This window comes from Acinonyx jubatus, chromosome A2 (genome assembly GCF_027475565.1).
Source record: "Acinonyx jubatus isolate Ajub_Pintada_27869175 chromosome A2, VMU_Ajub_asm_v1.0, whole genome shotgun sequence".
NCBI classification, from domain to species: domain Eukaryota; kingdom Metazoa; phylum Chordata; class Mammalia; order Carnivora; family Felidae; genus Acinonyx; species Acinonyx jubatus.
In genome coordinates this window covers 1,988,556-2,015,624 of record NC_069383.1, presented here as the reverse complement: position 1 = coordinate 2,015,624, position 27,069 = coordinate 1,988,556, and positions in this window count along the sequence as shown.

The following is a 27,069-nucleotide window of genomic DNA, read 5'->3' as shown; positions in this document are numbered from 1 at the left end:
ATAATAAATTTTCCAAATTTGAAAAACTACTTTACATTCCACAGGAAAGACTGGGGCTGGAGGAGGGTTGCCCCAACACTCAGGGGCTCCCACCGATTACTTCTCACCGCCGAGGATCTCGTTTTATGGTCCCATTTTTCTTAGTGATATCCTGAACTAAGGAATAATTTAGATAATAAATCCATTTCAATTACTGTCCATTAGAAGACAGGAAAACATTAAACCCAACCAAAGCGCGTAGGAATTACGAGCCGCCTTTCAGGTGAAAATCGGCGTAATGCACCCACAGGTGGAACCGTCTCGGCCGCCAAGAGTTCCCTCTTAGGAAAAGAGCACCTTCCACTCAAACGACATGTTTCTGTGCAGCGCTTGAGCGTGGACAGACCCCAGCCTTCGAGGCTTCCTTACACGCGGTCGGCCCCCGAGTGAGGCGCAGGGGACAAAGGGTGCAGCGCCTTGCGGGATTCAGGGGTCCGTCCTCACTGCCGCCCCTCTCCTTTCCTCCTCTGCCCGCTTCTCTCAGCGACTCCGCGGCCCGAGACCCTCCTGCACCTTCAGACAGAAGCAGAGAAGAGCCACAGGGTCCGACGGGCGGAGCCCAGGTCAGTGCCCACCCCAGTCCAACCACACTAATCAGGTGTGCCTTGTATGCAAAGCATGGAAGGCTCCGACTCTCAGAGAACGAGGCCGACTCAAGAGTCCAACAAACACCCCCAAGATGGGTCTATCTCAGCGGCTTCCCTTAAACTGCTCCCAGAGCACTTGAAAAAAAAAAAAAACTTAAAGTAATGATTTATGCTGATGGCTATTAAAAGATGGAGACATTTCTTTTTCTTATTTCACTGTGGTCCTGAGCTTCTGCGGGTCTTAACCAGCCTTCTCACACCAAGAGGCCACAGGCCGGCACCCGCCGTCCTGCGTGGCGCTCCCGCGTCCCTCGTGTTCAACAGCACTGATTGAAGCGCCATGATTCTGTTTCCATCACTGACGTCCGTAAAATCACGGGAGGGCCATCGTGAATGCAGTCATCCCAGCAGGCTTTGGGGATGATCGATCAGAACTGGGAGGGAGGGGGTGGCACCAGCTTGATGGAAATACACCTGTTTGTCAGGAGGACCTGTGGCATCCCCCCCACCCCCGGGGCACGCTCCAGGGCGGTGAATGCCCCCACGCCGTGCTCCCTCCTTCACGGCTGCCTCATTCCTGTCCTCCCCTCTGGTGACTGGTGGGGCACCAGGCCACGCTGGGGGCCACCACCCCACAAATGAGTCCCAGGAGTCCAAGAGGCGACCGCCGATTAAACGTGTCATCGCGCGGGGGAAGCAGGAAACAGACGTGGATTTAAGAGCGATTGGGCTATAAAAAATAGTAAACAAAAACAAAAACAAAAACAAAAACCTGGAAACAAACAAACAAACAAAAAAGAGCGAATGGGCTAAAATGAAAACATCCTAGTCCTAACTGGCTCCTGAGGGAAGCTACGAAACGATCAGCCTTTCCCAACGAGGGTTTGGGGGTTAATCCCACAACCCATGTTCCTGCGGGCGGCATTTCATTGGGAAGTCCACAGACAGACTCCAGACAGCGAAAGCTGAGGAACAAAACGGGATGCACGGACAAGATGCTGGGCCTCAGGCCAGAATGACCTGTTGTGTGGAAGGGAGAGCGACCCCCCTACGCCCGGCGGTGCTGTCCCTCAGAGGTCAGCGAAACGTCACCTCTTCAGAAGGGTCTTCCCCGAGGGGCCAGGGCACGTGGGTCCTGCTCACTCCCCACTCCACGTTCTCATCACTGCACCTGTCACTACAAATATATACACGGTCAGCGGCCCCGCATCCTGCCGGCCGGCCGCAGACGACCCTCGTCTGACACGTGGTCACAAGTCAGTGCACCCTAACGCGACCCCACGCACCTGCATCACTCCCCTCCCTCCGTCCCATCCCGTGGGCATTTCTACCTCCCACCGTCACAGGAGCGGTGAGTGCAGGACGGTACTGTGTTTTCAGAGACACAGACACCAGGGTCCTAGAACTTTTATCACAGGATATCCTCATAATTGTTCTATCTTATTCGTTGTTGCTGTTAATCTCTTACTGTGCCTGATTTAGAAGTTAAACTTACCACCGGTGTGTGTACGAGAAAAAACGCGGTATATAGAGGGTTCGGTACCACCTGTGGTTTCCGGCATCCACCTGGGGTCTTGGAACGCGCCCCCCAGGGACGAGGGCGGGACAAGTGTGAATACACATTTATCCTCCATCACCGCGTGACCTGCATGAGAATTTGCCTCTGTCATCTGGTATATGCCACCTGACCCGGCTTACGGAAGTAAGGAAGTGACGGGGCTCAGGACACGCTGCCCCAATACGGCGCCTCGACATGCAAATGTCTCCACCCGAAGGAGGTCCCGACGGCGCCAGAGCAGGAAGGTTCCCCGGCCGCCCCTTCTCCCTGAAGCAGGTCACGGACCCTCACCAGAGAGGGTCCTCTGTGTCCGGAGGAAGGGACAGCCTGTATCTCCTAGACAGAGGGACACTGAGCAGATCCCTGCAAACAGGCCTCCCTCAGTCCCCCCACGACCGCCCTTCCCGCACAGCCATCAACCTACTATGTTCCCCACAACTGCCCTTCTCAGACACCCCTCAACCTACTGTGCTCCCCACCACCACCCTTCCCGCACAGCCCTCAACCTACCATGCTCCCCACGACTGCCAGTCATGTCAAATCCCACAGGAAATACTCAGGTCTGCATTTCCTTATGCCCCCGTGCCGCGTGAAACGTGTACTGAACACATCTGTGTACCTTTCTCCTGCTCATCGGTCTTTGCCGGTGTAACTGTCCCCAGCCAGGGACCCTAGGAGGGTGAGGAATAAAGGTTCGCTCTCCTACAGAAGGAAGGAAAGAAGGAGGGAGTGAGAGAAGCGGGGAGGGAGTCTCTTCTGCCTGAACCCCCAGAACACAAAACTGTCTATCGGCACAGACCGCAGAACATTTGCTATTTTCTGTGTGATTCTGGCAATTTGGCTGGACTGCTTCTTACTGGCACTTCTGTACCTTGTTGACATGAGTCAAGACACCGACACACTTCTCTCTCACCCCATCTTCCCAGCTAGTCGTTTGAGCCAATATTTCACCGACGTGGATTCGCTTCTTATTTGCCAAACCTCACTGTCCCAGGAGCACGCCTGAAAACTTCACGCCCCGCACTTTTCCTGTTCCGGCTTCCCCCGTGACCCTGTATCCCAACACCACACATATTTAAGCTCCCACAAATTCCCCAACCTTCACCTTCCTCAGAAAAAGATACGACGTTGGATCGAGAACAGAAATTCCAAAACCACAGTCTTCTACTTGGCCGTGCTGGAGCCAGCCCTCAGCTTCCTATGCTACACTTGTGATTCCGAATACAAAGAATTAGTCTGGAAATCACCACTCAAGAAAAGATTTACCTGCAGGCTGTGGGCTCCCAGAGCGCGGCAACTTTCTCGTCTTTGTTGTCCCAATTCCTGGCACATAGATATTAGCTAATTCAACATCAGTCATTATTGAAGGATTCAATTATTTTTATTGTATCATACCAAAGCTTTCACCAAAACTTCAGGTCATTAAACGCTCAGCTACCGTTTCTCAAGCATCTCCTTCTGTTAGGGAACGCCTCCCCTCATTTAATCGTTGCAAGAAGGCTTGGACGTACAGATTAGCACAACGAATGAAGGAGATTAAGTCATTTGCCCGAGCTCAAAAAGCTGGTAAATGATGGAACTGGTTTTCAAACCCAGACCGTTCTGACTTCGATGAAAGTTAAAACCGAATGATCTTTACCCACCATCTCTGTGATTAACCAGACCACTCATTTGGGCGTCACACCCCAGTCCCTGAATGCGTAGCTTCCAGAAGACCCACAAAACTTAGCGAAGCTGAAATCTTGAGCATTATCTCTTTAAGACTAAATTAGGGCTACGAACCGTGACTGGCGTTTCCAATTTGAGAGCAATACACTGATTGATGTCAATATATCACTGAGAAGGGAGTTTACACATTTTCATGCTGTCCCGTTGGATAAAGTAGCAACATAGACACAAGGATTTCAGACACATGACGCTACACGTGAGTTAGCAAATGTGATCACCTAAAAATTCCCTTAAAAATGAGGCTGCTTGGGGCGCCTGGGTGGCTCAGTCGGCTCCCGTCACGACCTCCCGGTTCACGAGTTCAAGCCCCACAGGGGGCTTTCTGCCGACAGCGCGGGGCCTGCTTGGGATTCCCTCTCTCTCCCTCTGCCCCTTCCCCCCCCATCAATAAACATTAAAAAAATACTTTGCAGGAAAGAAAAATGACCCCGCAGTTTTGCGGGGAGCTGGGCACAAGAGTCCTAAGCGGAATTTTGACACTCGCTCTGACGTCTGCCACGCGAGAGCCCGTTGCTCTCAAGTCACGTCGCCTCTTACATCTCAAGTCCAGACGGAACCTGGGGCGCCCGGGGCGACCGAGGCGCGTCTTCCAGGCCCGTCAGCGGAGCCGGGGACACGTCCTGCCCGCACCTTCTGCTCCGAACCGCCCTCCACCCGGGCTCCTGCCAAAGCCCTCGGCAGCCAGCGAACGTGGTGCTGCTCCGGCCGCCAGGACGTGCGGACCCGGCGTGGGGGGCGGGGCGGGACCCCGGGGCACGGCCCCACCCACAGGCTCCTCGCGCGTCAGTTACGCGCGGGAAGACCACGTGGCCCGAGCCGTGACGCCCGCGTTGCATGGTTAACGTCTCGGGGCCACCACCCTGCTTCCCCTGGGAGGTCAGCTGCCGCTCTCGCAGGCACAGGTGGGACAGAAGCGTGGGGGCACCTGCGGCCCTTAATCGGCCTCGGCGCTTAAACCCACGCGCTGTGCAGCCGCCTTGCGGCCCAGCGCCCGCGTTGCCCGCTCCCCCACCAGGCCCCACCCCTCCCCAGGGGGCTGCCCCGCCCCCACACCCCCCCACATCAGGGGCTGCCCCGCCCCCCGCACCAGGCCTTGCCCCTCCCCACGGGGGGCTGCCCTGCCCCCGCCCCCGCACCAGGCCCCGCCCCCCCAGGGGGCTGCCCCGCCCCCACAGCCCCCCACATCAGGGGCTGCCCCGCCCCCCGCACCCCTCCACATCAGGGGCTGCCCCGCCCCCCCACACCAGGCCCCGCCCCTCCCCAGGGGGGCTGCCCCGCCCCCGCCCCACCCCCGCACCAGGACGCCCCCCACGCGACCCCGTACCTGGGGGCTGCCCCTGTGCCCTGCACCTCGCACCCGCACCCCTTCAGTACTAAGGCTCTGCATCCCCTACTGCTCCGTTCAAGGCCGGTTCTAAAGATGCTAAAATCTCCGCGTCGGCGATGTAACTGCACCGTGGCCCGTGTTTAGAGAGTAAACAGCATCAGTAGTGAAAGTCTGCACCAAAGTCAGACAAGTTGTTCCTTTCTAAAACTCCCGATTTCTCAGGTTGAAAACAACACCCTCGCCAAACAACAAAAAAATTTGTATATATATTTTAATATGTAGGCTATTATTATATAGTTAATGTATAATCAAGAAAAGTAAATTTTATATTAAAACATAAGTAAAAATTCCTTTCTACCCTCAAGTATGAAACACACTTTGGGGGCACACTTTCCATCCTACTGGCACGTCTTGAAAATGAATTTAATTTAAAAATGCTCATTGTTGATAAATAGAGACCAAAACCAATCTGTGCTAGAAAAGTCATAATTAGGCTAATAGCTGTAGGCGTCAAAAATCTCGTAATCGAAGCAGAAACTGTGAATGAGCTCTGCCGTGAGTTCTCTGGGCTTGCCTGTGGAATTAATACTACGGAGACCCATAAAAGATTAATCAAGACCAGCGATCAATAACTTCTCAAGTGCTAATAAGCGCTGCCTTGTTCTGTGATGTGCCGAGCAGTTTATCATGTTTGGCCACATGAAGATTTATAGAAAATCCATAGTTAAACTACAGGATGAGGTAATGCAGCACTTAGTAAATGAAGCCCAGTTAAAACTTAGGCTTGCTATCATGCATTCCCAAGATCTGCAGAAATCATTTTCGATCCCCCCTCCTTTTTTAGGAATCAAAAGGGGAAACAGTCTAGTCGCTTCACCCTGGTTGTTAGGGGACGAGGTGGAAAAGGGCCACTCGCACCACCACCCGCCCACTCTGCAGCGGAAGGCAAATGCCTTGGAAATCAATGAAAAATTTTCCTGCTCCCTTTTTCATCCAAGGATCAACTTTTCCTGGAAATTTTTTGGAAGTTCTATAAAATACCTTTCAGGCGCATTCAGCTCTCTTCTTGGGAGCAAGCTGATGGGGCAACAGGTCACGTGAGTGGGTGATTCACGGCCGCACACTGTGGGTCTCGACCGCTGGGTCACACCCTGAACGTCTCGCCATGCCAGGCTATTAATTAAAAGCATCAAATTGTATGTTTTGTAAATTAATCTTTGAAGCAATATGATACTGACAAGAATATACCTAATCAAATAGATGGGCCACAGGGCTCTCAGACATTTGGAAACACGAGCTAACTGTGAGTGATTACAGACAGGCACATGGCTTGGCTTGGAGTGGGGGGGGGGGGGGTTCCAGTCTTCTTCAGTGTCAACAGTTAGAAAGACCATGAGATACACAAAAATGTGGAAAAGGCAAACATTCTCAATTAAAAATAAAGTTAGGGGCGCCTGGGTGGCTCAGGCAGTTAAGCAGCCGACTTCGGCTCAGGTCATGATCTCACACAGTTCGTGGGTTTGAGCCCCGCGTCGGGCTCTGTGCTGACAGCTCGGAGCCTGGAGCCTGCTTCAGATTCTGTGTGTCTCTCTCTCTGCTCCTCCCTCACTCATGCTCTCTCTCTCAAAAATAAAGCTTAAAAAACATTAAAAATAAATAAAAATAAAATTAGCCACCATACCAAACTAGTAGATGCCACTTTTAAAGTAGATAATGTGAGGGGCGCCTGGGTGGCTCAGTCAGTTAAGCAGCCGACTTCAGCTCAGGTCACGATCTTGCGGTCCGTGAGTTCGAGCCCCGCGCCGGGCGGAGCCTGCTTCCGATTCTGTGTCTCCCTCTCTCTCTGCCCCTCCCCTGTTCATGCTCTGTCTCTCTCTGTCTCAAAAATAAATAAACGTTAAAAAAAAAAAATTAAAAAAAAAATAAAGTAGATAATGTGAGAGATCCTTAAAGATAAAGAAGAAATTTCCTAGGGGAAATTCTGATACTTGTAATGCTTTCTGGCCCCATTACGTTGTGAATTTTTTTTAAGTCAGAAAATTTTGGTGAACAGTGAGATTTAAAAAGCCACCTTAACAACAGCTCCTACCACGAGTGATCCCACGTATGTGCCAACCCTAACCGACACGCTTGTGCTACCTTGGACCACAATTTATTGGAAATTCCTCTTTCAGAAGGTCATTTGACTCGATAGTTTCAATAGTGCCAAATCTCTTTTCACTTACACATGACTTCAGTGTGAGGCTGGCCAGAAATCACACAGCGGTAAGCTGAGCAAGTAAGCAGGCCTTAGAACAGAGGGTGTGTTTCTATCCGGTACAAGTCGACAGGGGACAAGGTGTGCGCACAGGTAGAATGGCATTGACATCCCCCGGCGCGCCTGGGCCCTCAAGCAACAGAAAACTACCTGCAACGAGAGACGGTCCAGGTCTGTCTGGGCCTCATAGGTTAACGCAGTGGTTCGAGGTCAGCGCTGTGAGCACAAAGGACTCCCCTCCCTCCGGGCAGGCACCCAGCCCTGACCTTGGCTGTAAGACCTTCACAAGCACATCATGAAAGCAGCAGAGATTTTCCAGGAGTCTCTCTTTGAAGAGAGGAAGGGCTTCTCCCAGCCCCCGGCGAAGCTCTCCTAAGTCCCGCTGGCCACCCCTGCGTCCCATTCCCATTCCCAAACCAATCATCGGACCGGCCCGCGGAGTCACACCGGATCGGTGAGGTCCTTCCCCGGGGTCCGGGTCAGTTTCTGCAGTACACGGGATGCTCCACGGGCTCGCCCTCTCTCAGAACGGCACAAACGTGGGCTGATACAAATAACAAAAGCACATGACAGTGAGGTCACCAGTCGAGGCCCAAGAGCCTCAGGAGCCCGGGTCGCAGCCCCGCCCCGCATTAATGCTTCGTTAGTGAGCAGTGTGATTTTTATCACAACACCTATGCATTTGAGTCCTTCCATGTCTGGGGTTAGTTGCCTGCTTACCTAGCAAGATCTGGTTCAGTGATTTAATTAAATCAGGAACTATAGCTGATTATTAAGGTACAGTTCAAGGTCACTGCCTCATAATCATAGGATAATTATCCTTGCTGTGTAAATCACATAATTTTGATGAAATACACAATTTACACGGCAGATAAACATTTAATTACACGGCAGGTTCAATGTAATTATTATTAAGTAATCCATCAGAGTATAAAATCACTACCCGATGGGTTGTAATGATCGGTCCTGTATAATCACACGGCCACTCATGTCTTGTAAAAGGAAATGATTCTAAAATGGCCCAGGGGATTAAAAAACAAAAGATTTTTTTGTTCGTTTCTGGCTTTTGTCTTTTGGGTTTCTTTGCTGGTGTTTGTTTTTACCAAATAGAGTCATAAGTCTTTTTATTACAGTCCAATTCATGGAAATTTAGAACACCAAAAAAAGGGGGGAGGGGGACAGTGGGGTGGGGGGGAACACAAAGAAAAAACAAACAAAATCTTAGATTTAAAATGTCTGAAATCAAGAACAATCAATCAACTTACTGAATCATTACAGCAAATGGCTGAAGAGGCAAGGGTTCCACTAAAGATGTGTCGCTAATTTTTTCAGAATTTCAGAATGTGAAAAAGACTTTTCCACTTTCTCCTCAATAGGGGAGAATGGTAACCAGATTAGCACAAGCCTCTCTTCATTAACCCTATTTATGGAGGGAAGCTCAGGGCTCCCCAGTCCTATCTTTTATAAGGAGCCAAAGACACATCATTTTCATCATTGATTTAGTCTTCCAAAAAGCAGGAGTGAAAACAGTTTCATTAAAAAAAAAAAAAATCTGTGACTAATTGCTGATATTTGTGCCATTTGGATGTTTTTTTTTAAATTACAATCCTTGGGTGGCTCAGTCGGTTAAGTGTCCAAAACTTCGGCTCGGGTCACATCTCGCAGTTCGTGAGTTCAAGCCCCACGTCGGGCTCTGTGCTGACAGCTCAGAGCCCGGAACCTTGGCCCAAGTCGACTTGGCCGCTCCCTGGCCCATCAGCTGGCCCTCCACCAACACCCCATTTCCACGGACCTTCGGGGGCTACTTCTAGAAGCCTCCTCAGCTCCTTCCTTCTGTCTTCATTCCTCTCCAGTCAGTTCCCGCCCCCGGTTTCCAGCCCAGGATCCGTTCACACCACTGATCGTGACCAACACACTTTCCCACCACCTCTCCCCATGCAGGTACGAAGAACCCACCTTCCTCAAGGTGCTACTCTGCTTCTATACCTTCACCTCAAAAGTAGTCCCCAAAGTTCAAGTGCACTATGGCTGCACAAAAGCCCGTCACCTCTAGTTGGGAGGGCCCAGCCTTCAAGCTGCCCGCTCCCTCACCCAGATCCCACACACGCACACGCACGCACACATATGCTCACGCGTGTGCACACACACACGCCTTCCATCCTAACACATTCATGTTCTTCCTTCTTCCTGGTCTCATCCTCCCTGGACCGTTGCTATATATTAAAATGAAATTTCAAGGGGCGCCTGGGTGGCTCAGTCGGTTGAGCGTCCAACTTCGGCTCAGGTCATGATCTCGCGGTTTGTGGGTTCAAGCCCCGCGTCGGGCTCTGTGCTGACAGCTCGGAGCCCGGAGCCTGCTTCGGATTCTGTGTCTCCCTCTCTCTCTGCCCCTCCCCCACTCATGCTCTGTCTCTGTCAAAAATAAAAGAAACATTAAAAAATTTTTTAAAAGAAAAAGAAAAAATTCAAAAAATAAACTAAAACGAAATGAAATGTCAAGGCTTTCTAAAGTACATGCCACAGCATGTGGACCCACCAAACCCTCTCTGTATGTGTTCTTTTCCCTTAACAGAACTGTGAGGACATATTACGTTACCTCTGCACGGGGACTACTTAAACTTCGGACGGTTCATCGTCGATAAGCTGCGACCACGAGTGATTCCTGCAGCCCCACGCACAGCTGCCTGCGTAACCTCACTGTCTCCACACCCTCTGATCTTTCCCTGGTCAGAGTGCGTTCCGTTCCCCGGGGCCGTGTGCTGTCTGATACCGATTCCCTAGATGATCTAAGGGAAGATCTCAGTGGCATAGACACCATAGCCTTCAATGACACAGCGACGTCCTCTGCGCTCTTTCCTCTAGAAGCTCCACTGGTAACACCTAAAATCGCACACACCTTCTCCTCTATAGTCGCCTCTCCAGCCCTCTGATGCATTTCTGCTTATTCTAGCAGGTCTTCTCAGTTTCTGCTTTTCCCAAAACAGTGGGCAGGGGTCATGTTTTCTGCAATGGGAAAGACTGATAGCATCACAGGTTAAAATGGAGAGAAATCAACTTTTAGATTTAAGTCACCAAACGCTACGTGGTCTTGAGACAATTGAGCGTAAGTGACGAGACACAGCTGGGGGTTCCACTCTGGAGCCCGGGAGGGAGATGTGGGCCGGGAATACCAACGTGAAAATCATAGACCCGTAGCTAATATACAGAAAGTCAATGGTCCCACCTACACCTGTGGGATAAATCAGTATACACACATAAAAGAAGGAGAATCACAAGTTCCACTTGAAAGTTCTCTTATTAGCAAGTCTGGTCGCTGGTGTAAAAAAACCTAAAAGGTTCATAGCCAAAACGTACGGTGGTTACATTAATTTTTATGCACGATTGTGAAAATCAGAAATACAACCGGTAAACTATCATGAGTTTTCAAAGCCTCCAATCACTGCAATCTAGAGCATCTGCTGTGAAACACAATTAACAACAGTACAAACTACCTTCTTTAGTAACGAGAAGGTAACAAACTGTAACATTTAGTAACTACACAGCAACAATGTTGTGACCACACTGACCAATCCAAGGCTGGGGGGAGGGGGACCGGGCAGATTTTTGGAAAGGTGAAATGGATTTCAACCACACAGCCCTAGTGACACGGACTATTTCGGATAGAGTTCACGAAGTGAAAATCAAGTTTTGTAGTGAAACCTCAGGGACCCTGACTGACTCCCACGGGCAGGGACACAGAAGCTCTATTCTGAAAAGTGCCACCTGGGCCGTGTGGCAACAAGTTGAGGTAGGTCACACAAACTGGAAATTCAAGCTTCTTCCACAAGCAGACACCTCCTCAGACATAGTTTATTCCGGATAAACCAATAGACTCTGTGAATCAACCACATGTCAGTCACCCTATATTCAGGGTGTAGACGTGCTTCCTGCACAGGACTTACCTCCACTGAATCAACAACAACCTGTACCATTTGCTAGGCGTGCCTGCATCCTGGACAGGGCATGCCCGTGTCCTAAAGCGAGCGTGCCCGCATCCTAGATCGAGGTGCCCTCACCCTGGACCACGCTTGCCCATGCCCTAGACTGTGACTTGAAAATCCCACAAGCGTAGGGGCCACGTCAGTGCCCTGCACACAAACCTAGTTGATTGAAAGACACAAGTCCGCCAAGCTTCATGGGGCGGGAGCTGTGGAGGACATTTAAAGCAACACATCACAGCATCCCTGTCCTCAAGGAGCTCACAGACCTCAATGGGAGAAGGCATCACAAAACATTAGACAAAAAATAATTTACAGAACAGATTAAGTGTGGGTAAATGATAAATCAACAATTTAAATAATGATTTCCATAGGCGTTCTACATGTCGCTACAATATACATTTTTGCGTAGAATTACATTCTTAAGCAATACTCCCAGAATTGGAAGGATTTGGTAGTATTCTGTAGGAAAATCACATTAGCACCTTTGTTGGCAAAAAAATAATAATAATAACTTAACAGTGGTAATATTTGGGACACCCTAAGCAAACTTCCTGGTTTAAATGTTTATAAGATATTTTAACAGAAATATTATTAAAACATATGAAAAAAAAAAAACAATGAGGAATGTTAAAACAGTTCCCTACCACTTAGTAGTTGTTATCACTCCAGTAGGCAGACAGCTTAGAGTTTGTCCCTTCCGCTCTCCAAGAAAATCTGAACGGGTGGACAATCAGTGACCTTTCTTGAACCGATCAGAGGTTTGAGGTCACAGGGCAAACCGCTGTCCTGAACACTGGAGACACAGAAGAGTAAAGAGAATCACAGTAAGACCAACTCACCTGGAGCCCTAAACTGGTAGGACACTTAAATGGAGATTTTGATGAATTGCTATCAACTACATGCGGACTAGCTTGAGCGTGACAAATTCCTGGGGCCACAGCTCTAGGGGCACCCCACGCTTTTATGGGTTTTACCTCCAGGAGCCCCACGAGATTCTCAGGTGGAGTGGAGCATTACCTTACAAAGGCCCACACTGTGTAGGGGGAAGACCCATCCCACCTGAGCAAAGGCAGTTACCCCCCCCCCACTCCCCTCCAGTCCCTTTCTCCCCCAGGGAGGGTAACAGAGGTCAGGAGCTCGGGCGTGCTTACAGAAAGGCAGAGCATCAGAGAAGGAATAAATGAAGGGAAATACTATCTTTGTTCCTACTCTGAATTAATCTAAAGGATAACTGCTTATTGTCCCATTAGTACTCCGGTAACAGTGCCCTGGGTGATGGCTATATGTGCACAAGTCCCACGAATGACAGCAGTGGTGTAAGGATGAGAGCAAGGGCTGTGTGTTATCTAAAAGAGGATTTAGATGAGATGTAAATGTATGTTCCACATTGTCAGGCAAGCACGAAAAGAAAACCTAGAAATAAGTATAACTGATGTGCTAAAGAGGAGAGAGAAAATGGGATCATATAACGTCTTGATCAAATCACATCAGTTAAAACCAGAGAAGGCAGAAAAGGAGGGAGGGAAACAACTAGCAAGTGGGAGAAATAAAAACCAGTTACAAACATGACAGCTATTAATCCGACTATATGAACAACCACTTTAAATGTGAATGGCCTAATTACGCTAATTCAAAGACAGAGATTGTCTTAGCAGAGTGCGTGCAAAGCCAAGACACAAATGAGTGTGGTCTCCACACACCCAGTGCACTTTCTGATCCCCTGACTGATCGCAAAATGCCACCCTGGAGCTCTGCGGGGCGGAGGCTGCTCTCTCCCAGCAACGGGACGGACACTAAAAATGATAATACCCACCACTGATCATATAGGTGTTGAGACCTCAAGACATTGTTAATGCCAATCAATGGATAGATTAATAAACCAGTTAACTAAGGAAATCTGCAAGCACGCTGAGTTCTCTCTTTGTCTGTATCTATGCCCAGCTTTCTGTTCAGGAACTCTCTTCAGACCTGGGTTATCAGAGCCACAAAGGGAGGGAAGGGCACAGATACGAAGTTCCCTGTGAAACGACGGTCTCAGTTTGGCCAGTGAAACGTTCACCTTCCCCTGCCTCACCGCTCCCTCACACTCACACTGCTCAGACTGTGTCCCTGCTTCCTCTGGCCCCGTAGACTTTCCAGGTGGAAAACAGGAAATGGACACAGGATGCAGCCTGGTAACTTCATCAGTTGGGCTCCTATTGCCTTACAGGGAGCAATACGCCCTGGGAATAAAAGTCTGCAAAGTAACTCTATCTACAGAGACCCTAACTTCCTTTCCAAATGTTATGACATTCATGGTCTGACACGTCACTGGTTCCCAGTCTGGAGACGGGACCGCATGTCCAGAAGCAGACCGCCCTGGTGGCCCAGCACGGAATGACCAGCAGACAAAGATCCAGGAGATGCAGGTTCCAGGCCTCGTCTCCCGCGAAGTAGTTGGTAATCAGTCTGTGCAACCTTCTTCACTTCTCCGGCCTCGGGTTCATCATCCATAAAGCGAGCTGACATACTCTAAATGATCTCTAATATTCTTTCCAAATTCACAACTCTGAAATTCTAAATGGATGAAAATAACGCACCTAAATGTACACGGCTTTCTGCGGTACCGTTCGAAACTGCACGTGAGCCTGTATGCAGAGATGATACAACTTACAGCTAGATGAGCTCCCGCTGTCTTTATTAACATTGTTTTATAATGTGGAAGCCAAACGTTGATTATCATCAAATGTAAACACAGCGTACATAAAAATAGCCCTATTGCACACATTAGCCACCTCTCTTCACTCCTAAGTTACTTACGTTTTCATCAACAGTGCATTTCTTGACAACAAGCCAACCTTCAAATCTCTCCACGCATGTGTCCTGCATTTTTGACTCTTGATTTTGCTGTTTTGAAGCCCAGAAGGCCAGCCCATCACAATAATCCCGACAGTAATAAACACCAGTCACGTCACAATACCACACACCACACTCAACAGTGTGTATGTCACCTCTTACTCTGGTAGTTTCCTGTTCACCTTCTTTCAGCTTCTGGATTAGTCTGACTGAGGAGCGGCCTGAGGCTACAAGGTAACACGTTAACAAGGCGATGCTGTGTCCAGCTGGGGGGGGGGGGGGGTGCGATGGGGGTGGGGAGGACATGTAACCGAAACAAAAGGCAAAAGTAAATGGGCTGCAGAGCCTGGAAAATGGCTAATGTAGCCAGGAACTCCTGATTCCAGACACTCATCAGAACTCACTTTTATTTTCACTGATTTACTTTATAATAAGACAGGCAACATATTTATCACGTCCATTATATACACCCAGTATACTATCATTTTTGTTTCGTATGTTGAGGCTCCCGGCTCATTATTTAGTTCAGAGAAGCGTCTGGCACGAAGGAGGTCTGAAAACCCTGGTGGGGCGGTGAGCATGTGGTGTGGACTCAGACCCACATGTGGACTCTGGCTCTGAACCCGTCTACACGACTTACAACACGGGCCAAGCGACTTGACCTCTCGGAGACTCAGCTCCTTTGTGGGTCGAATACGGGTAACACCCACATCATAGTTCTTCGGATGAAGCCGATAACCCCCCTTCCTTGGTCGCCTCTCCTTTCGGGGAAGCTATCACAGAAATAGTGCCCTGGGTATTTTTTAAACGCTCCCTTTTGAGATGCAGCGCTAAATCAATATTCTGCAGGCTGGCGAGGGCTTGCCAAGTGTCGGAAAGGAAACCAGCAGAGTGATGGGTTCCAAGGGTTTCCTCCAATAATATACACTTTTGGTGCTGACTAATTCATTAACAAAACTATCAGTACCTGAAATGTTTTTGTCAAGTTTTGCCAAAATGGCATACATGTTTAAGATGCCATCCACCCAAGCCAACTGCCGGGAGAAAAGGAGGACTTCATGGAATATTTATAAGATCCAACTTAAAACAGCTCCCGGCGGTCAGCCAAACAAAAAGGGAAAGATGGTTGCTTCGTTTTTATAGTTTAAGTTTTCTATGAAATTCAACAAAACAGAAAAGGAGGAGGATTTGAAGACTTTTAGGCGCCCCAATGACACTTTTCTTGAGATCGTTCACTACGCTCATCGATACGGTCCTATAAAGTCATCCATTTCTTTCCAAAGAATTCCTGACAGATCATCAGAATTCCACTGTGTGGAAAAAATCATTGGTTCTCAGTGGATTTTCTGCTTATTCAATGTACGGGGGAGAGCAAGGTCAACAGACGGTCAAAGGCCCCTGGACACGGGCACTGGGATTGCTAGACAAAGTACAGGCGTGACACAGAGGACACAGCCATTCATCAGTGTTCCACCACCTCGCCCGGTGAGAAGGGAAATGTCCAGCTTAGATCTCTAGCTTCGCCCTCAAATACGGCCCGCGGGCCGTGCCGCGACCTCAGCTCGAGTGAGCAGGAAAGACACCGAAGCAGTGCCTCTGCGACACTGTCGTGGACAAAAGTTCCCGATACATCAACCGCATGAACTAATTTATTTTTAATCCAGCTCAGTTAAAGGGGTGCCATTTCCTGAGGAAAACAAAGGTTGTGTTGGAACAGGGCGCCTGATGAGCTTGAACACTGTGACTGGCTTGTACGATTTGGGGCCGGGACTGATGCGGTGAGGCATCTCCCACTAGATCACGTGGGGACTGGATCAAAACATAGCAATAAAAAAAGACACAGCTGAGCCCAGCAGGAGGAACAAAAAACCCAGAGGCCAAGACTGAAAAGAGAAGCAGAAGAGGGGGTGTGCCAGACGATTCTCTGGTGACCCAAGACTCCAGGGACGGGACACCGCACTGCAGGGCGCACTGCCCGCCGTCTGTCCACGAGCCATAGAACGTCCTGGTCAAGTCCAGGAAGGGGACCACGTCTGAACGTGCAGCAGGGCACAGGAGCTCCGTGCGGAGAAACTGCCTCAACTCAGACTGGAGCCGCGGGAGCCCACGCGGGCCCAAAGAGCCCACGTGAACGTGGTGGGGAGCTCCCGACCGGACAGACGGAGGTGTCACAAACACGCACACGTGCACCACAATCCACACCTGACTCCCATTTTGGAGTTGACAAAACTGAGCCGCACAAGAATTATGTAATTTTTCCCACCGTCAATACTGCTGGTATTCCAACACAGGTGGTACGGCCAGACTAGGGTTTTTCAAACCCGATGTTAAATCCTACACGGAGCCCCGCCACTGCTGGGCTCGCACAGCCACGTGACACAGGAGGGAAATCTGTGGCCAACAGACGTGCCTCTGAAGGGAGGTGACAAATTCAGTTGGAGGAAGCGAACGCGACATACTCTCAAAATCCAAGAGACAGCCCATGTGGTCCCTGGAGGGAAACATTTAATGGTCAACATTTAGCCTTATGTGCCTGCAGGAGACAGCCCCTCACTTCTGGGCACCCAGGAGACTCACCAGGCTCTTCCACTCATGACCGTCTCTCCCTGGCACCCCCCTCCCGTGGATCCCTCCCACCCTCAGTCCCAAACGTTCCTGTCCTGTGTGTACCACTTTACGTGTGGACGTTCGAGGAACCAGAGGGGAGGAGAGAAAGGCACGCTGCTGCCCTGTGAGCAAGTGAGATCCCAGCAGACCGGCATCCAGAGGACGCAGCCATCCACGTAGGTGAGCCCGTCCACGCCGGGGGCACCTAACCACAGCCAAGCAATGGGGTCCCGCTGGTTCAGATGCCGGGCCAACTCCCTTCCCACTCCGTGGGTTACCCACCACAGTGAGGGCAGCAGAATAGTGAAGGCAAGAAGAAGACTGTATTACCGGCGTGTTCTTTGGTCACAGAAGAAGAAACACACCTGCTGTACCAACACATTTGCACGCACCAAGCTCGCGTCTGTATGTTTACGCAAAACTCTCAATTTTTACAACGATTCAAATCCATACAGAAAACTCATATTCCTTCGCTCCTTCTCAACTCCACCTACTACGTCCTTTGTTTTTTCCAAGTTTTTAAAAAGTTTTTATTTATTTTGAGATCGAAAGAGAGTACGGGCAGGGGAGGAGCAGAGAGAGAGGGGAAGGAGAGAATCCCAAGCAGGCTCTGCACTGTCAGTACAGAGCCTGACCTGAGGCTCAAACCTACGAACTGTGAGATCACGACCTGAGCCGAGATCAAGGGTCGGACGCGTCTTCCTCTGGAAGAATCACAGGGTGCCCCCTTGCCTGGGATCCAATTAGGCTCACATAGCTAGTTATTTCTCTTAGCACATCAAGATGAGAATGTGTTTGCTGCTCTGTGCTGCCTGCGTATCCTTCTTTGATCATTGGTCTTCCGATGACGTGTGAACCATACTTAGCTTCTGTAATCCAAACCACGCACGAGCCCCACATTTTGTGCCTGCTGTGTCCCACCAGCTCCCTGAACTGGTGAAATCCAATAAAGTCTGGAGTTTAACCAGTAGCACTGCACCACTACTGGGTATTTACCCAAAGTATACGAAAACACTCCTTCAAAAGGATACACCCCCTCTAGGTTTACTACAGCGTTGTTTACGATAGCCGAGATACAGAAGCAGTCCAGTGTCCATCCGTAGCCGAAAGGACAAAGATGTGGTGTGCGCACGCACACACACACAGACACACACACACACAGTATTACTAAGCCAGAAAAAGAATGAAATCTTGCCGTTTGCAACATGCATGGAGCTAGAGAGTATAATCCCAAGTGAAATCAGAGAAAAATAAATATACTATTTCACTCATATGTGGAATTTAAGAAACGAAAATGAGCCAAGCAAAAAACCAGATAAACACACACACACACAGGCTCTAAACTCCCGAGAACACACTGCGGGTCACCAGAGGGGAGGAGGTGAGGGGAGGGGAAAATCGGGTGAACGGGGTTAAGGATGCCCTCCCCATTTGCACCCAGTGGTGTATCCAAGTGCTGAATCACTCCATTGTACAGCTGAGTCTAACATTACACTGTAGGTTAACTAACTGGAACAGAAATTTAAAAATAGGGGTGCCAGGGGCGCCTGGGTGGCTCAGTCGGTTAAGCGTCCGACTTCGGCTCAGGTCATGATCTCGCAGTTCACGAGTTCGAGCCCTGCGTTGGGCTCTGTGCTGACGGCTGGGAGCCTGGACCCTGCTTCAGATTCTGTGTCTTGCTCTCTCTCTGCACCTCCCCTGCTCACGCTCTGTCTCTCTCTGTCTCAAAAATAAATTTAAAAACATGAAAAAAATTAAAAAAAAAAACAGGGGTGCCTGGGGGGCTAGGTCCTTGAGCTCAGACTCTTGATTTCAGCACAGGTCACAATCCCAGGGGTGCGGGATCCAGCCCCCCCTCCAGCTCTGTGCTGACAGCACGGAGCCTGCTTGGGATTCTCTCTCTCTCTCTCTCTCTCTCTCTCTCTCTCTCTCTCTCTGTCTGCCCCTCCCCTGCTTATGCTGTCTCTAAAACAGATAAAAACAAAAAGTAGAATCTCACTGACAGAGAAAACGGTGATCCGTCACCAACGGTCCCCCAGAGTTCCACGCTTGGAGCAATGGAACCGTGTTCCTCCCTCAAACGTCAGCCGGGGTCTGCTCTCCGGGGTGCAGGCGGCAGAGGTGGGGGGCGGCCGGGGCGCTCACAGGCCATAACCGGGACACGCGCGTGGTCGTGGGACCAGCTCTGCTGCGGGACCCGGGCCCCCCAGCCCGCCCCCCTGACAGCCCCGTCCCCCGGCCCCTCCCCCGGCCCCCCGGGAGCACCCCACGTTCACACAAGAGGCGTCACCTCAGCAGAATCACGTTGTCTGGGGGGGGGGGGGGTGTCAGAAAATCGTCCAGGAGAGGTGACAGGTCTAAAGTTCTGAGTAGGGGACCCAGGGGTTAAGGGGCAAGGGCGCTGCGGGCTCACAGCACCAGGCCGGGCGTGGCTCTAAACCTGCTTCCTGCGGAGCGAGAGTGAGAGGCACCGCCCCTGGCAGTGTCTCAACGCGCCCCAGTCCCGGGAGAGAAGGGACTAGGGTTCGGTGCCCCGCGCAGACGCCCGATCTTGGCCCATGCGTGTGCCCTCCGGTCACCTGCTTCACGCCTCAGGGCAGAGCCCGGGGCTCACGAGCACATGCTAGGGCCGAGGAATCCACGAGGGCCCCTGTGCCCCAGGGCGTCCCATGGGCCACGGGGGCCGGGGGGGGGGGGGGTCCTGCCACTCGTGGGAATGAGCGCACACTCAGTGGGGAGGCCCCAAGTCCCCGCCTTCCCACCCCTCACATCTTCAAGCAGTGTTATAGCCCCAAGTTTGAAAACTGGGCCCAGGTGGCAGTGGGGGCCCCGGGCGGGGTGGGGGGTGGGGGCTCAGTGGGGTGAGTCTGACTCACTTCAGCTCAGGTCTGATCGCCAGGTTGGAGAGTTTAAGTCCCTGCCCCCACCGTCCTTCTCTCTCTCTCTCAAAATAACTAAATAAACTTGAAAAACAAAACAAAACAGGGCCCGGGACACCCCCTTGTCATTATTTTAGCTTTTCTTGGTGAACCTCCAACTTTGGACAGCTAGACAACCTGAACTTCCGGAAGTAACTATTCCTTTAGGAAGTGACACCACTGACAAGCACCCGGGGGGCGGGGACTCGGTCCGTTAAGCAGCCTCCGACTCTGGATTTCGGCTCAGGTCATGACCTCACGGTTCAGGAGCTTGAGCCCCGCTCCGGGCTCCGCACTGACTGTGCGGAGGCTGCTGGGGATTCTCTCTCTCTCTCCCTCTCCCTTTGCCCCTCCCGCACTCGCTCTGCCCTTTTCTCTCCCCAAAATAAATAAATAGGGTTAAAAACAGAAACCAAACTACTGAATGGTGTCCATGGCTTGCATTTTCCCTCTGGCTCTCTGGCGTGTCTCCGACAGCCTCGTGCCCGTTCAAACCGAACGCTCGTGTTCTGGAAACGAAAACAGCTGACGCGGTGGCTGGACCGGCTTCCGCTAAGACAGATCCTCTCATTTTCCCCGGCCCCCTGTGCCATTTCTCCGTGTGTAGAATTCCTCCGGGCTTTGCAAACTCTTCTCACGTCCAGAGTGCCCTAAGAACCGCAGAACCTTCTTTCTTTCCTTTTCATTAATGCATGCTCGCAGGAAGTGAGGGCCCAACCCAGTGACCGGCCTCGTTCAGGGGCTCAGGCCACCCATCAGCCCCTCCATCACCGGGAACAAGCCCCCTCTGTTCAGCGGCACTGATAGTGAGATTAATTATCGCCTGGCTGGGCCGAGAGGGCGGCCACAGATACGAGCCACCAGCCCCTCCCCAAGCAGGAGCCCCTTCATTCACAACAAGTGCTCAGACCTTGAAAAGGACTCACATTCCTGAGGAATGTTTGTTCCTAGGCTAATTCGATGCTGGAAAAACCAGGTTCCCCTCCCAAGACGACAAGCAAGAGGAGAGCAGGCTTTGAGCCGAAATAAATGGGAAGAAGAAACTAATTCAATTTTTGCTCCTGTCACGGACCCTTTCCGACTTAGGGTTTTAAAGAGGGTCCCCTGCCTCACTTGTTTGTCCCTGTGACTTAGGACAAATCCAGCTGACCACGGCAAAGCACTTTCTTTGTCCCCGTGTCAGTTCATTGAAAGGGGACATGTTTACTAACAGCTTAATCTATTTGGTGCAAATACTCCTCTACATTCCTTCCCTCCATCAAAACAAAACAAAAAAGGCTTCAAAACTCGCACGGAAACTTCCAAAGTCATAAGCAGGCCTTGGCGGCCACGTGATGGCTTTGTGCGGGTGAGTTCCTTAAACGTCCTTAAACGTCCTCCCTTTGTGAGATGTGAGGGCCAGAAGCTGGCGTGTTGAGTGGCCGGCCTCCGTTTTCACGACTTCGCCGCACAGACAGCACAATAGCCATGAAAGCTCCCTTTGACCCCCCAAAATCCCTTCCTCCGAGAATCCACTGAAAGAAAAGCAACTTTTACATTCCGTAGAAAACGGACTGGAGGCTTAATCAGACTCGATACATTTAATAAGCAAACCGCTGCTTGTAATTTCACACACGGACTAAGCCGAGACTGTTTTTCTGTAGCTGTTACATAGTTACATCAGGAAACGTGGTTCTACCGAAGTAGTCAGGTGCACACGAGTTTTAACAGCGGATTTTCTAGAGAAGCACCGTATAATTCTAATACTGCACTTGCTTATACTTTAATACAGAGTAATCTTTTAAATTGGATTTAACTATAAAACTTTCATAAAATTAAAATGCATGATCTCATAAAATCAAATCAGTCTTTAATTGTAATAATAAAAATTACATTTAAGTAATGGTGTCTCTGAGTTAATAGCTCCATAAAATAGCAGCTGAAAAGCCAATCTTTGCCACCTGAGTGGCTATTTCTTTAACATTTCTGTAATTAAAAGATGAAGTTCGGATAAAGACTCAAATTGTGCCCTGACTCGGTAGAGCTCTTCTGTGGAGCAAATTTCCCACCTACTCCCCACCCCCCTCCCCCGCCCCGAGAAGGTGGTAGAAAGACTATCGCAGAGCCAAGACATGTAGGTCTCCGAAGGGGTGCTCGTTTTAACCACATACCAGAGTGAAATGCCACATCAAACCTGGAAACACACACACACACACACACACACACACACACACACACACACACACAAACTGTGCCAACTTTATACTCCTTCATCTAGAGATGAAAGTGAATTTTTGGTTGTTTTTTTTTCACTGCATACCAGAAATAATGTTTCCCCACGATTGTACACCATTATTGCTAATTTGTGGATTATGGGATTTATAAGTATGATCTACATTTGTTTAAAGGATCACAAAGCAGGCCAATAAGAAAATTGTACCTTAAAAATGCATTTTATTTCTAAGAAAGGTTCCTATCCACTCAAATCTCCCAGGTGACACGTATTGCTTTTGTGGCTTTCCCTGAGTGTCGCAAAGGGCAGGAGGGACAGAGGAGCTGGGGCATGGCCGGGAGTAAGCACTAGGAGTGTGCATCCTGGATTATGACAGACCTTCAGATCCCAGCCGGGGCCAGAGAGAAGTGGGGACGGGGCGGGGGGTCCTCCGGCACTAGGAACAGGGTAAACAGGCCGTTATGCGCACGGAGCGCAGCTCCCCAGAGCCCGGAGAGCGGGAGGAGGCGACAAGAGCCAGGAGCAGGGTGGTGGGCAGGGTAGGTGCCGGGAGGGGGCGAGGAGGGGAGCGCAGGCAGGAGGGGGGGGATCAGCAAGGTGGCGGGTGTGGGCAGGGCTGCAGGGACCCAGGTGGAGCAGAGGACCAGACCCTGAAGGAGGGGCGGTCAAGGAGCAGGGCGTCAGAAGAATCACCCACGGCAATGCCGCAAGTACCACGAACTGGGACAGCAGTGAGCCAGGGCAACATCTTCCGGAAAGGAAATAAGAGACACTCTAAAAAAAGAACTCATTTAGTAGAGAACAAAATGAAAATTATAAAACTGAAAAATATAATCACTAAAATAAAACCCCCAGTCAATGTACTAAATGCCACAGGAAAAAGGGAGAGTATTGCATGCAGTGCGGGGCTGTGGGGACAGAGATCACCCACGGGGGGCCGCGGGGGTCACCCATGGTGGGGAGCCACGGGGGTCACCCTCAGTGGGGAGCCAAGGGGACAGAGATCACCCACGGGGGGCCGCGGGGGTCACCCTCGCCGGGGAGCTGTGGGGACAGAGATCACCCACGGGGGGCCGCGGGGGTCACCCTCGCCGGGGAGCTGTGGGGACAGAGATCACCCACGGGGGGCCGCGGGGGTCACCCTCGCCGGGGAGCTGTGGAGACAGAGATCACCCACGGGGGCCGCGGGGGTCACCCTCGCCGGGGAGCTGTGGGGACAGAGATCACCCACGGGGGGCCGCGGGGGTCACCCTCGCCGGGGAGCTGTGGGGACAGAGATCACCCACGGGGGGCCGCGGGGGTCACCCTCGCCGGGGAGCTGCGGGGACAGAGATCACCCACGGGGGGCTGTGGGGGTCACCCTCGCCAGGGAGCTGTGGGGACAGAGATCACCCATGGGGGGCTGTGGGGGTCACCCATGGTGGGGAGCCACGGGGGTCACCCTCAGTGGGGAGCTGTGGGGACAGAGATCACCCATGGGGGGCCCTGGGGATCACCCTCGCCAGGGAGCCATGAGGACAGAGATCATCCATGAGGGACCGTGGGGATCATCCATGGTGGGGAGCCGTGGGAGTCACCCTTTGTAGGGGGCCGTGGGGGGTCACCCTCGGCAGGGAGCCGTGGGACAGAGATCACCCATGGGGGGCCGTGGGGATCATCCATGGTGCGGGCTGTGGGGGTCACCTCAGTGGGGAGCCATGGGGGTCACCCTCGGTGGGGGGCCATGGGGGTCACCCTCTGTAGGGGGCCGTGGGGGTCACCCTCGGCGGGGAGCCGTGGGGACAGATCACCCATGGGGGGCCATGGGGATCGTCCATGGTGGGGGGCCATGGGGGTCACCCACAGTGCAGCATAAGAAGACGGGCAGGAGGCAGAGGGGTGAGATAGGAGGGATGTCGCTCGTGCCCAACAGAAGAGCCCTGGAGAGAGATTGGAGAGAGAAAAGAGCGGAAGCACATTTTAAAAGACGACGTACAAAATTTTGAGGAATCACTCGGAAATACAACTTGTCAGTTCAAGAAGCACACTGAGTGGGTCCTGAGCAGAGTAAATAAAATTCAATCCATATCTAGACATGCACTGCAGTGAATCTGCAAAACGGCAAAGGTGAGATTCTAAACCTAGAGGGAAAAGGCAACTAAGGTGGAAGGAAAAAGCCTGGGCTCGCAGCACCACCTCCCCGTTAGCAACAGCAGGCGTGGTGAAGCGTGTCCCACTGGGACAGTGACCGTGGCCGCGGGAACAGCATGCACACACTGGAACAGAGACCGCGGCCGCGGGAACAGCACACACACCTGTTGACCACATTCTGTGGATTCTTCCTGCCCAGTGTCTCCTCATCTTCCCACCCAGACACTCCACACAGCCTGCCTGGATCATCACTGCTGCCTCTCAACTGGTCTCCTGGCTTCTCCTCCACGACCGCCACCCCACCCCACAGACACCTTAAACACTGAGCTGCATGCACCATTTCATCGTGCTACCCCTCTGCTCCGCCCTCCAGCAGCCAACGCCTGCTCCTTCGCTGCGGAAGCATGTGAGTGTCTGTGGCGGGCTCTGGATAAACACACAGGTAACAGACGGGGTCTGCATCCCAAAGAGGCCCCAAGCCTGCTGGCAAGACAACCACACTGCAAACAACTAATGGGAAAATCTGAGGCATCACAAGGGAAGTATACGAATGACGCAGAGACACAGAGACAAACAGGGAAAGGTCAAATGCCTCCTGAAGGTCTGTGTCACCTTTGCACAGGAAGTGAAGACGTCAGGTCCAAGCCCCCTGCCCGCCCGAGGCCGGGGCCCTTTGTACCGTGGCCCCCGTACCTCCCCACCTCCCCGTGCTCTCTGCTGCCTGGACACACTCACCTCGCCCCTTTCCTCTGAACGCGTGATCACGCGATTCCTGCCCGCCTTGGCCGCCGTGCTCACTCCCCCACTCGCCCACACTCGCCTGGACGGGACTCTTCCGCGATGATGCCTCGGGCTCACTCTTCTCCCTGACCTCCCACTGAAGCTATGGACACGATTGTTGTCACTTGCTTTGTGTGTGTGACCCAAGTCTTCTCAAGTTAAACTCCAAGCCCCTTGAAGGTATCATGGGACGATCCGACACCAAAACCTGAGACTTCTTAGTTTCGACAATACACAATCTTATAACCCTGGATGATTCACTTCGTTGTGTTTACTCTTGTATAGCGTAAGGGTGATGAGCCAGCTAACCTCTTGAACCTGCCTCAGCTCTGAGCTGCTCTCGACCCATATCAGTGACTGACTGCAAGACAGTGACATTCAACTAATTCTTGCCTAGTGGTTTCTTTCCATCCCTCAGCTTCCATCGCAGGCAAGCTGGAAGGCAGGGACAATGCTGATCCTTAGCAGGGGACGCTGTGTGTCCCCAGTCCACGAAACAGCATCTAATTCCAGAGGCACCTGACCAAATCACCCCCCTCACGAGTAGGCAAACGCAGAAGGTGCAAACTGTTTTAACTCCCTAGTCAGGTGCTGGGACCCACCTCCGCTGCGGGTCGACCGGGACATCTACGACCCTTTTATCGCGGTCAGACTCTCTGAGAACGTGACTTTGGCTAATAGTTTTTTTTTCCACCACTTAAAGAAAACAAAGTATATCTGGCAAATTCTGCTTTCATTTAGGTCCTAAATAAACAGAACATTCATTTTTCTTGGCACAAATGTTTTCTGTAGGAGCCACGGACCTCTCCCAGCCAGACAGAAAACAAAGCTGGACTTAAATCCACACGTCACATCGTTATTATCCCTTAAAATTATTGAAAACAATTTACCAAAATTGTGTCAGGAAGACCTCTTGGGTGATAACAAGCGAGAATTGGAAATTGAAGATAATTTTCTTTTCATGTGCCTCTGACAAACTTAATATATGGGAAGAGCTGTGAACATGAAGAAGTATATCTGGGTTCCGGATAAATAATCACTACCTCTGACCCGGACAAGCGTCCTAGACCCTCTAACTCGGAGTTTCTTCAACAAAGAATAAATGTGCCACCTGTCTCACGTGATAGAACGAGTGTCAAATAAGACAATGTACGCAAAACTACCTGAAACAGTACCTCTGAAAACTAGGTGCTCAGTAAATGTGTGCTCCTTTCTAGTATCGTCCCCACGTTGCAAAGATTTACGCTGTGAAACTTCACCCATTTTATTGACGCCCGGGGCTCAACACTACAGGTGAACTGCTGAGGGGCTGGGCCGAGCCACATGCCAAGACAACGTAGAGCGTCACTCAGTGTTTAAGAGGAAGACAAGCCAGACTCAACTTCGCGTATTCCGATGCTTGGAAGACAAAGAACCAAACTAGCCCCTGGTCCTCCTCCGAGGCGTGCGACTTATGGAAGACAGTCACAGAGAAAGTATGGACATCTCGCGAAGTCCCGTGTCCTGAACCGCATGGCTGTGTGTGGAGATGTCCCCTTCCACCTCTGCTGGGCTAGAAGTCACAGCCCTGCACCCGAGCGGGTCCCGGACTGTGTCTGAGCCTCCGGGACACGAGCACACTCCTCATCAGGGAGCTTCGTGGACCCCTTCCGTCTGCAGACTCGGGATGCTGCCACGTCACGACTGAGGGGCCACGGGGGAACAAGAAGCAGTGAGCCCCGGAGCCAGAACTGGCGGCCGGCCAGCGTGGCCCCGCACAGTGCGGCCAGGACCGTTGTGTCCTCCCCGCACTGGCCAAGGAGGAAAAGACTAGCTCAACTCCGTTCAGCCACACTGGGGGAAGCACCTGCCGCCTCAGGTGCTGTCTTAGTCTCCGGGGCACAAACCCAACAAGAAAAAACAAATCTGCAGCCAATGCCGCTTTAGCGGTAAAACACTGGGAGCATTCCTTTACTGTCAGAAATGCAGCCATGGAGCACCATCTCTTCTAAGGAGGCACAGCAAGAGAAGAGAACGAGATTAAAGAGGTTATAATTGAGAAAGACAGAATTTCATTATTTACAGATGAGGAGGCTTCCAGAAAACCCGACGGGAATATTCCGATTATTACC